The sequence below is a fragment of the Leopardus geoffroyi genome, chromosome B4 (genome assembly GCF_018350155.1).
Source record: "Leopardus geoffroyi isolate Oge1 chromosome B4, O.geoffroyi_Oge1_pat1.0, whole genome shotgun sequence".
Lineage (NCBI taxonomy): Eukaryota > Metazoa > Chordata > Mammalia > Carnivora > Felidae > Leopardus > Leopardus geoffroyi.
The window spans coordinates 27,903,526-27,915,222 of NC_059341.1; the positions used below are offsets into that span (position 1 = coordinate 27,903,526).

The 11,697-nt window shown below is 49.3% G+C and overlaps 1 long non-coding RNA gene across 1 annotated transcript; it reads right to left on the minus strand.

Annotated features, from left to right (window-relative positions):
* Positions 1 to 2,336: 2,336 nt before the first annotated feature.
* Positions 2,337 to 10,657, minus strand: LOC123589922. Its single transcript, XR_006708516.1, has 4 exons — positions 10,196 to 10,657; positions 9,665 to 9,879; positions 6,271 to 6,380; positions 2,337 to 2,525 (listed from the first exon to the last, which is right to left on the minus strand). It is a non-coding gene; the product is annotated as an uncharacterized LOC123589922 (long non-coding RNA).
* Between the last annotated feature and the right edge of the window lie 1,040 nt (positions 10,658 to 11,697).

The window sequence follows — 11,697 nt, forward strand, 5'->3', positions numbered from 1 at the left end:
GGAACTAGGGGGAAAAAAAGAGCCCAAGGTTAGTAGAAGGAAGGAAATTAAAACAAAAATCAGAGTGGAAATAAATGAAATAGAGACAACAAACCAACAAACTTAGAAAAGATTAATGAAATTAAGACCTGATTCTCTGAAAAGATAAACACAGTTGACAAACCTTTTGGCAGAGTCATCAAGAAAAAAAGGAGAGAGGGCCCAAATGAAATAAAGAATGAAAGGGAAGTTACAACGGATACCACAGAAATACAAAGGATCATAAGAGGCTACTGTGAACAAATTATACGCTAAAAATTTGGACAACCTAGAAGAAATGGATACATTTCTAGAAACATATCGTCTTCCAAGACTTAATTATGAAGGAATAGAAAATCCGAACAGACCAATTACTAGTAATGATACTGAATCGGTAATCAGAAAACTCCCAACAAACAAAAGTCGAAGACCAGACAGCTACCCTGGTGAATCCTACCAAACATTCAAAGAAGAGTGAATACTATCCTTCTCAAATGATTCTAAAGTAATCGAAGAAAAAGGAACACTTCCAAATTCACTTTAATGGGTCAGCAATGCCCTCATATCAAAACCAAAGATGCCATGCACACACACACACAAAATTTAGAGGCCAATATCCTTGATAAACATAGATGCAAAAATCGTCAACAAGACAGTAGCAAACCAATTCGATAATACATTAAAAGAATGATCAAATGGGATTTATTCCAGGAACGCAAGGATGTTCCAACTTCTGCAAATCAATCTACATGATATATCACATTAACAAAATGAAGGATGAAGATCGCATAATCATTGAAATAGAAGCAGAAAAGCATTTGACAAAATCCAATACACATTTATGATAATAAAAAAAAAACCTCCCAACAAAACAGGTATAGAGGAAATGTGTATCTTGAGATAAAGATATAGATGATATAGATATAGCCTATATATGACAAACCCAAAGCTATCGTACTCAGCAGTGAAAAGCTGAAAGCTTTTCCCAAGATCAGGAACAAGACAAGGATGCCCACCCTTGCCTCTTTTATTCAACAGTCTTGGAAGTCCTAGCCAGAGCAACTAGGCAAGAAAAATAAAGGCATCCAAATTGGTAAAAGGAGGAGGTAAAACTGTCACTATTTGCAGATGACCATGATACTATACATAAAACTCTAAAGACTAAAACAAAAACAAAACCCCCATTAGAACTGATAAATTAATTCACCAAAGTTGCAGGATAAAAAAATAATACACAGAAACCAGTTGCTTTTTTATACACTAATAATGAGCTATCAGAAAAAGAAATTAAGAAAACAATCCCATTCACCACTGTGTCAGAAAGAATAAAATCTCTAGGAATATATTTAACCAATGAGGTGAAAGACCTATACTCTGAAAACTGTAAGACACTGTTGAAAGAAATCAAAGAAGACACAAACAAATGAAAAGACGTTCCATGATCATGATTGGAAGCATTAACATTGTGAAAATGTCCATACTACCCAAAACAATGTACAGATTCAAGGTAATCCCTATCAAAATACCAATGGCAATTTTCACACAAACACAACAAATATTAAAATTTTCATGGAACTACAAAAAACTTGAAGAGCCAAAGCAACCTTCAGAAAGAAGAACAAAGCTGGAGGTGTCAGGCTCCCTGATTTTAAACTATACTACAAAGCTATAGTGATCAAAACAGTATGGTACTTGCACAAAAACAGATAAGATACGTGGATCGATAGAACAGAATAGAGAGGCCAGAAGCAAACCCAAACATAAATGACCAATTAATCTACGATAAGGGAGGAAAGACTATACAATGGGGAACAGACCGTGTCTTCAATAAATGGTGCTGGGAAAACTGGACAGCTACATGCAAAAGAATGAAACTGGACCACTCTCTTACACCATACACAAAAATAAACTCAACGTGGATTAGACTTGAATGTAGGACTTGAAACCATAAAACTCCTAGAAGAAAACATAGGCAGTAAGCTCCTTGATACCAGTCTCTGTGATATTGATTTGGATCTGATTCCATAGGCAAGAGCACCAAAAGCCAAAATAAACAAATGGGACCATCAAACTAAAAAGCTTTTGCATAGCAAAAGAACTATCAATAAAACAAAAAGGCAACACCCAGAATGGAAGAAAATATTTGCCAACTGTATGTTTGGTAAGGGGCTAATATCCAAAATATATAAAGAGCTCATACAACTCAATGGCAAAAAAAAAAAAAAAAAAAAAAAAAGGCTATTAACTCTTTCCCTTAGGGTAAATTCCTGGAAGTGAAACGGCCAGGTCAAAAGATACAGGTTTTGAAACTTATTGCCAGATTGTCTTCCCCAAGTTTCATAACATAACAGTGTGCACCTTCATGAGAGTATGTATGAGTGTTCATTTCCCCAGACACTTACCATCAGCGAGTGGTGGTTTCTTCTCAGCTCTTTAATTTTAAATGCAATGGGCCATGTTCAATATAGTGAAATTCATCTTTGGAATTCATCACCGTCCTGGGTAGCCTGCAGATACACAAAAGACAGCTCTTTTGAAATGACTCAGGAAACAAATGACATAGTTCAATGTGACCTGAATGCTGAAATAGGTTTTGCAAACTAAATGATAAAACAAAACTGTTTTGCTGACATATTATGGATTACAATTTCAAGCATGGCCTTGCCCGTGTATTTAAAGTACCTGATTAGTCAGTGACAATGTCCCAAGCCCTTGTCACTCTTTCCACTCATGGTCTGGTATATGGACTCTATACTCTAGAGAGTCGTGTTTTCGGGTATCATTCCAACGTTTATTCTCCCAGATTTTGTGTCTCTTACTTCACATCTAGGGTCCTGGCAGCTTTATATGCCTTCCCTGAGCTGGGGAAAAAGAAGGGGGTGCCATCTAAGCCCTCCTGGAGGCAGCAGTGTGGAGATTCCGCCATCCATCAAGGTGTGGCATCCATCTGGGCGTGCATTTGCCACCTCCATAACACTGACTCAGGCCTAGGGAACAGCCATGGTATTTGATGCAGGAAAATACCAGTGACTCATCTTCCTCTGGAAGGCCGAGCGAGATTGTGGCACTTTCCTAAGGTGAAGGTGCCTCATTTGAAATTCACCAAAAATCCCCAATGTCTCAAACAGTTCCTTCCGTCTGAAAAGTTGTATAAGATTTGTCACATTTGGCTATTCACATTTGGCCACGGCAAGTTCCAGCTCCGAAATTTAATCATCATATTGAGCAACTAATTTCTAAATTGGGCTTGTGATCAAGACTTTTATAGGAATATTAATTGCCTAAAGTTTGCAGCCAGAAAATATATGACAGCCTAGATTTTATGGCTGGTTCTAGATAATGGTGACACATTACTGAGAAATGCATCTGCTTCCTAACTCCATAAATTGAATGCTGTTTATAATAATGCAGCTGGAGCAGTAACACTTTATCATAAGAGCGGTTGTCCCCATGGAAATCATTATTCAGTGTATACTTGATAAATTGGTCATCATTCACAGGCAGAAGAGAAACTGATGTGGCCCGTTTTATTTACAGGGGAACAGGCAATATGTCATCTTCTTGTTGGACTGATGTTTTTCCTACCAGAAGGACTAGGTTGCCTCCTGCACGTTGCTCGGAGAATTTTGTGAACGTCATTAGTCTTACAGGCTTTAATGCCCAGGGCACGAGAAGAACCATTCTTAATCTCAGAATTATTTTCAGAGGAGAACCTTGGAAAGAGATTTTCAGATACAAATTTAATCTCGCACTTTCCAAAATGGAAAAACAAAGAGGAAGTGATGGAATGGTGATGAGGAACTTTGTTCCTCAAAGCCGGCCAGGTCACAATAGGCAAGTCACAATGACTTCATGTGCCATTAAATACAGGAAGACAAGAGTTAACTCTGATTTGGTAGACGGTGTACAGCTGAGGCTAGGCCTTCCATTCTCATGGTCATATGTGTCCCCAGAAGGCAGCTGGTAGCCTCTCCCTCGGAGATTAAAAGCCTTCTCAATGGAGAGCAAGGCATCACTGCAGGGGACAGTCGTGCTGTGGACATCACACTGTCGTGCCCAGTCCTGCAAGCTCATGGTCTTCAACCTTGGTTGAGAGCACTGCCGCCCCCAGGGAGAAGGCCGCCCTGGGCCCCGGTCACTGATTCCATTCGCTAGCGGCCTGAACAGGTGCACTGGTAAAGTGCACAGGGCCTGCATGTCCCTGTGGTGGTCAGGCCGGGCATGGGCTGTGAGCTGTCCTACTCACAAGGTCTCAGGCTCCTCTAGGGCCACTGAAACTCTTCCCAGCTCCCCGCACTCTCCAAGTTCCTAGTAACTTAGCTTGCAGGCCCCACAGGATCCCTCAGTTTTTTAGCCTCTCCTGACTCACCAGAGGAATCCATATTGAATTAATCTGCAAGGATTTATTGTGTCTCCGCTGCATGCCCGACACCGTGCTGTGGGAGGAGGCAGCACGAGAGAGAGAGAGAGAGAGAGAGAGAGAGAGAGAGAGAACCACAATCACACTTGTACAGTCCTACGTTTCAAACGCTTTTACGATCGTCTCGAGGTGGCCCAACGAATGGTTAGAGTGTGAGCTCAGAAGTCCCAGCTGCACCGCTGGGTGTAAGCCCTTCCTTGGAGGCCTCCTTGGGGCTGTAAGCATCCGTTTTCCCTTCTGGAAAGCAGGGCCCATACTTGTGGCTGTACAGTTGGTTTCCCGGAAGATCAGGTGAGATAATCCATAATAAGTGTTCCTTCAATGTTGGCTGTTATCCTCACACTGTCCCGACTTTGCAGAAAGAGACACTGCATGGTAAGGGGTGGAGAGCCAGATAGAAAGAGCTAGAAACCAGATGATGTTTTCACACACATCGTTTCAGTTCGTTTGTTCACAACCTTCCTCCTTTACAGGTGGGGAGACTGGAGGTCGGGCAGGGTGTCTCACTTTTTGGCACTATTGACATTTGGGGTCAGATAACCCTTTGCTGGAGGGCCTGCCCCGTGCACCGTAGGAAGCCTGTGTGCAACAGAGGCTGTGGGCGCCATCCCACCGTTGACAACGAAAAAAGTCTCCGGACACTGCAAAATCGCCCTCCAGTTGGGAACCACTGAGGTGGGGTAATTTGTCAGAGGGTTAAAGAGGAGCACACAGGCCCAGAGCTCAAGAGCTAAAGTCTATGGGGGACACGTCCTCTCTCACCTCAGTACATCTCCTCAAAGGATTTAGTAGAGAATCACACAGACAAAAATACCAGCAAGTTCTTCCTGATACTTAAGTACCACGGGAGTTGAGAAAAGGGGGCGTTTGAGGTGAGGTTCCAATTAGACGAGGACAGATGAACGAAGGTGGAATGTGGCCTGAGTGCCGCAGGCGGGAGAGAAGACCAGACAGAGAGGGATGACCACGGGAGGTGTGGCCACTGAGGGAACGAAAGGCAAAGGCTGGGGGTGTGGGGAGTTCCTGGGGCGCTGGGAGGACAAGGGACCACTGTGGGGGAGGCCCTGTGCATGGCCCTCCCGTGGGGGAGAGGACCCAGGCCTCAGGGAACCGTCAAGGAGTTTGGACCTAATGCGGAAAGAAGGCTTAGTAGGGCGGTCCTTGGGGGGTGGGGCGTTAGAGGAGTGTGCCCACAGGTTAGCATGAAGATACCTGTCTGGGACGGGACAACAAAGCCACCCGTGACCTGAAAGAGGGGCCTTCCCTGGCTTCCACCAGTGGTTCTGACAACCACCTGTTACAGCTGATCACAAATGAGCTGCATCATGGGAGAAAGGTGTATACAAACCTCAGTTGAGGAACGGGGGGGAGCAGGGGGGGGGGCGCAGCAGGACACCTGCATGGCCAGCACAGACCCCGGGCCACGCTGCAGCAATGAGCCTCACTCTGCTCAAGACCAGCTGATGACCACAGAAGCCAATGTCCCTCCCGCGCCCCCAAGCCTTCCAAAGACAGCGAAAGGTCTTTGATTAGGCCTCTTCCTGGTTCTGAGGGGGAAGGTTACAGAGGTGTTTGCTCTAACGGCCATCTGGGGAGTCAGGATTTCCTGAGGCTGGGGCAAATGCTTCACACTCCTACTCCTCAGGAAATCCGCCCTGAGAGGCAATGAGAAAAAAAACAAAACAAAACAAAAAAACGCACCCTTTGGGTCATTGGTCTATTTTTACTGTGTGTGGCCTGACTTGGTGCTTATGTGCCTGTAGCTCCGTCTACCTGTGAGACCGTCAGCATGATGTGTGTTCACGAAGACGCTCTTAGCATTTCCGGCTTACCAATGCCGGGGGATTGTCCCCTCGGAGTTCAGACAGTGGTACCAGGTAGTCGGCACGAGAGGTACCAGGTGGGGCAACTTCTGAGAGACACGGGTGACTGGCCCAGTGAGCTGTAAGAGAGCATGCCTTTTTTATTCTTCAATAGCTCAGTGACCAGACCTTTCTCCCACATAGCAACAAACCACCCACTGAGTCATTCAAAGAGTCCTTGACACATTTATTCAGAAGTCGTTGCAGTTGCTATGTGCAGGGCTCTGTGTTCAACATGGCCTCTCAGGGAGATGTCTGAGTGAAGCAGCAAACGGAACACGGACCTAACACAACAGAGCTCACGGGCTCCTGCGGGAGGAGCTGCCACACTTCATGCAGAGTACGTGGCGCCTCCCAAGAACGCATCTCAACTGTGTATGTGGAAGTGGCACACGAACACAGAAGGTCGGTTAAGTCAGCTTAGCGGAGTGGGGGTCACCAAGTGAACCGTGACCAGCCGGACAAATTCTGGCGTGGGTTCCCATTCCCAGCTATTGTAGGGTGCTAAGAAAAAATGCCTGATAACTTTCTGAGTTTACTTCCATAGGTACAGATGGCCTGACGGGCACCACCTCGCGGGGCCTGTTGCTGGGTGCCATGGAGGCCGGCGGCCGGCAGAGGGGGCCTCAGGCTCATCAGGGGAGCTGGCCGCGTGCATGGAAAAGCAGTGCCTGTTTGTGCTGAGCGAGCCCAGAACACATTGGAGGGTGAAGTTGATCAGAACACTGTTTGGCTCAGTCCCCACTCGCTGAACTGACGGAGCCTTGAGTCCACGATGAAGTCACATACAATGGAAAGTGCCTGGCAATTAACAGAGATTACAAAACCAGAGGAAGGAAACTGCATGCACAAGAGGCTGATGGGGGCCAGAAAGCCCTACTTTTTCTTAGAGCCAGCATCTGAGACAGTGCCAGGGCCCAGGGGTTTTTGTTGGCCTTTGGAAGCTCCGGCCTGGGTCTTCTCTTCGTGTCGGGTGGACGCTGGTGACCCTGAAACTGAAATTTCATATAGAGGAAGGGAGGGTGGAGAATCCCAAGAGCCGTTGCCAGGCAGGCTGTCAGTCCCCCCCTTCCCCCCCCCCCCCCCCCCCCCCCCCCCGCCCCGCTGACTTCACCAGGCTAATTGATGACCCATCGCAGACGTTAGGAGCTAGAGCCATTTGGCGCACAGAAGGGGGACCATGAAGACAAGGCTGAGATCCCTTCTCCAGGGAGTGGTGTCTTCCAAAGGCCGAGATGTGACAGCTTAAGAAAATTAAATGTGACTGCAGCACTGTGCCTGCATTATCTGGCCCCGGCAGGCAGCCTGCGGCTTCCGCTGCCCTTGGGTCTAGAGATGGTGCCCAGAGGGACAGTAGGACAAGAAAATGCTGTGACAGGCTCACATTTAGGAAGGTGCTTGCCCATCCACTTACCAAGCAAACAGTAAAGCGGCCCCTTATCACTCCAACTCAGCTCAGACGAGGCCCTGCTTCTGCGCCTCACAGGCTGGACACCCGCGGGCAGCAGGGCCTGGTGTCTGCTGGAGAAATGGGCGATTCAGACAGGGGTTCTGTTCCCTCCTCTCAGAGGGGGTGGGGAGCCTGCACCCTCCTCAGTGGGTATGCAGGTCGTGGGCAGAGCCATGATGGCGTGGAGAGGGACTGTGCTAGTTACAGGCCGCCGGGACACCGCCACACCCCTCTCCCTGCCCCTTCCCAGCTAGGCCAGGAGGGGCACGAGGCCCTGGCTGTCTGCACTCACGACCTTCTCAGGTGTGGCTTTACTGGAAAGTCCCAGAGCCACTGTGGAGCAGAAAACGGCTGCTGTGCCCAGCCCTTCCCCACCCCCTGAGGGATGGCGCTGGAGCCACCGCTGGCTGGGCCCTTTTGCTGGGGATATTATGGAGATAATAATCATTTATTCACCAGTCATAAAAACGATCCGTGGCCCATGAGGACTCAGAGCTGAGCTGATGAGCATCAGGCAGCAGGCCTAATCAGAAATTCAATATTCTCTACCTTTCCTTTCTATTAACGATCAGAGCGCTCCCGGAGCTGCGCCCCAGGCTTTCCCTGCAACCCGCTGAGCCCAGGAATGGGGCTGGGCGTGTGCTGTAGGTTGGGCCACCCCCTCCACAGCCTCCAGGCCTCCCTTCCAGGTGGCTCCCCGCCCTGCTGCGGCCGCGTGGCCACGTCTCCTCTATCTCATTTCCACACCTGCCCAAGCCGCTCTTCTCCCACCTGCGTGGCCACCTCCTTATAGACCATCCAGTTCTTTTAAACAAATCTGGGCTTTTTTTTTTTTTTTTTTTTTTTTGAGGGTGCTTGTAGGTAAATGAAAGTCAGGTCTAAGGGAAAAACTATTAGCTATTTTTGCATGCCTTTCTTAATTACTTTTCAAGAGACTGTTTCACCACTTGTCCAGGCCGCCAGGGCATAATTGCAAAGGAGATAAACTAGGCACCACTCTCCGTCTTTCTCCTTTCTTTCCTCCTGCTTGTCAGCAACCCCGAGAGCCCTTGTCCTACAGGAAGCTGGTCCGTAAACTCTTGATAGCACACCCTTCCTGGGGGAATTGGCACTTCACAGGACAGGAGACCCCCCCCCCCCCCCCCGCCCCAGCTCCGACGAACAGAACCAGCACTTCTAGAATGGAGAGCAGCCGGGCACTGGTTCCTGGGTCCCTCACATCACAGCGTTCAGAACATCCTGGAGGCCTCTGTTGTGGGCCCACTGGCAATGCCCACCCACCTGCTTCTGTCTGCACTCTTCCATTGGCCTCTCCCTGCTGGCTGGGAGGTTGCCCTCCTTCCCTCCTCCTCCCTGCCTGCAGCCCGAAGATGGGGGTACCCTTCTTTCACCTCAGTCTTGGTCTCCAGAGAGCCCTCCCGCACATGTGGGTAATGAAACCCTAAGACCGCAGGTCGCAGCTTAGGACAGGCCCCATGCATTGTGAGAGAATGCCCCCTTCCCTCCTGGCCAGGCCAGGATGTGTTCTCTGAAATCCTGGGCACCTCACCCCGTTCCCCTGGGCCTTAGAGGGACGTTTGGAAGGTCTGTGGGCAGTCCCACCCAGTCGACGTGCTTACTGAAAACGGAGGCCTCTGATCTGCCGGCCCGAGGCAGGGATCTAGCGGGGGGGGGGGGGGGGGGAGTCGGGGTGTTTGGGAAAGGGGCCGCAGAGGAGGGCAAACGCATGCCAGGCATGTGCAGATTCTGCCGCCGAGCTCTGAACGTTTGCAGCTCATGGGAAAACGCCAGCGCTATTTACCCAGCGGTCACCTGACCGTGGACCCACATATACGTACCACATGGTGATCTTTGCAGGGAAATTCATGCAGCAGCACGAGATGCAGAAGAGCTTAAGCAGGCAGCAGGACCTACCATGGCCTGGCTCCTATCCGGTGGCTGGCACGGGATGAAGGGTCCTTACTCACGGGCTCATGTGGCCACGCCTACTACAGGTGCTGCACCTGCGCAGCCCGGGGGAGACCCCAACTGAGTGGTCGCCATGGGGATTGCCTTCCACCTCGCTGAAGCTTAAGGTCTGCTGAAGATCTCACTCCCAGCAGGCTCCTCTGGGTAAGCTCCGAGCTGCTCTGAAGAGGGGACAAGAGGAAAGTTGAGCCAATCGCGAAAGCCTGTGAGAAGCTGCCTACTGTTTTCGGGGTTTTTTTTCTGGCGCTCTGCCACCCGCGCATGCACCGCCGCCTCTCGTGACTCTTCCTCGGGGGTCTCGCTGAAGGGGAGACTTGGCTCGGAGACTGCCAGCACCCCTCCTCCGGTCCAGCATTCTCACGCCTATTTAACCGGCTCGGGGAGGGGAGATGGGGGAGGGGGCGTCAGTGTTATTTCGGGTCTTATTTTCCAGAGACTACAGGCAAGTTGGGCCGGAACATGGAGACCTCAGCATACCTGCGAGGAACAATAAACAAAGGCCGTCCAGAATGTGTTTTCCTTTCTCTCTGGGCTTCTCAGTTTGCTGCGTGAAGCTAATGGAGGAACAGTGTGCTGCCGCTCCGTTTGGCTTGTTTGCCCACACACGCTCCCTGCTTCCCGAAAAGTCAGAAAGGAAAGACCAAAAAACGTGCAAAAATTAGTGCTTTGGGTTCAGGAAATCCCACCTCCTGGAACCAATGGGTTAATATGGGGCCCACTGATCAATTCCAGCTGTTCTACCGTGTGTTCTGAGGCACGGCCGGAGGCCATGCAATCAGTGTTGGAATGGGTAAAAAGGAGAGTACCTTGGGCCGTTTCATTTTTGTTCCTGTTTCCCCATGGGCCTGTGCTAAACTTTCAACTCCTTGCCTCAGCTTGGATGGGCTGGTGTAAAATTACTTTCCAAAGAAACCAGGAGAACAGTTCGTGTGAAGAAGGTGTGGGGCAGATGGGTTTGCCGGCACTTGACAGAGAACGTGGTTCCACTCTGGGCTGGGCCTGCCCGCCCCAGGCTTGCCCTGAATGAGTCCCAGCTGTGCAGCTTCTGGCCCGCTGGCTGCCTCCGGCCCCCTTGGGGGAGGGGGGGGGCGGGCAGAGAAGAACCCCTCCCCTCGTGAGTGGGGCATCCGGGAAACAGGCGGGAGAACAGGTGGGCCACAGCCAGATGCAGGCTCTGCACCAGGAGGCCCCGCCAAGTCCTGAGAGCCTGTGCGGCTCCTCAAAACCAGGCAGCATTAGCGCATTATGGAAGCAAGTAATCTGGAAAGCAAACACCATGTCAGAAGAGAAGAAACCACGGAGCATTAGGAAGTGCTGAGAACCGTCTAGGCTTCAGGTTCGTGTCATTAACTTCTCGGCCTCCTTAGCCAGAACCAGCACCAAGAGTCTTGGAGTTTCTAAAAGGAGGGGGCAGATGAGAGTTCCAGGCAGTGTGGGCCTTAAGTACACCCTGTTTCTCTCCTTAGATTAAGAAGTTGAAGTGAGGATCTGAAGGCCCCTTTCAGGTCGGATCTTTCTAAGAGTGCCTAAACTTGGCAGTGATGCATTTTACTAATAAGCAGCTTTCTCCAAGATGCGGGAACACATAATAGCTTCCCCTCGGCTAGTATTCGGAGCACTGGTGTCCCCAGAAATAAGAGGGTTGGACGCCAATGAATCCAGCAAACACTATTTGTAATGTTAGTCCATAGACAAATGGGTGCTCAGAGCTGAGGGAATTTTGTTTGAACAATTTCTAAGCAATGCCTCGTAAATAATCACTCAACAAAAAACTTAAGTCCATCATGCATCTATAAAAAATCTCTATGCAGTGCCCTTCAGATTATCGCTGTTTCAAATGTTCACAGAACTGAGTCTCTCGAAGGTCTCAACTGGTCGCTCGGAGGCCATAGCTTAGCATGAAGGTCTAAGGGTTTCCACCTGAATCCACCTCTCTGAGGAGGGAAGCAAGAAGAATCCCCTGATCTGGGGCCCCCACT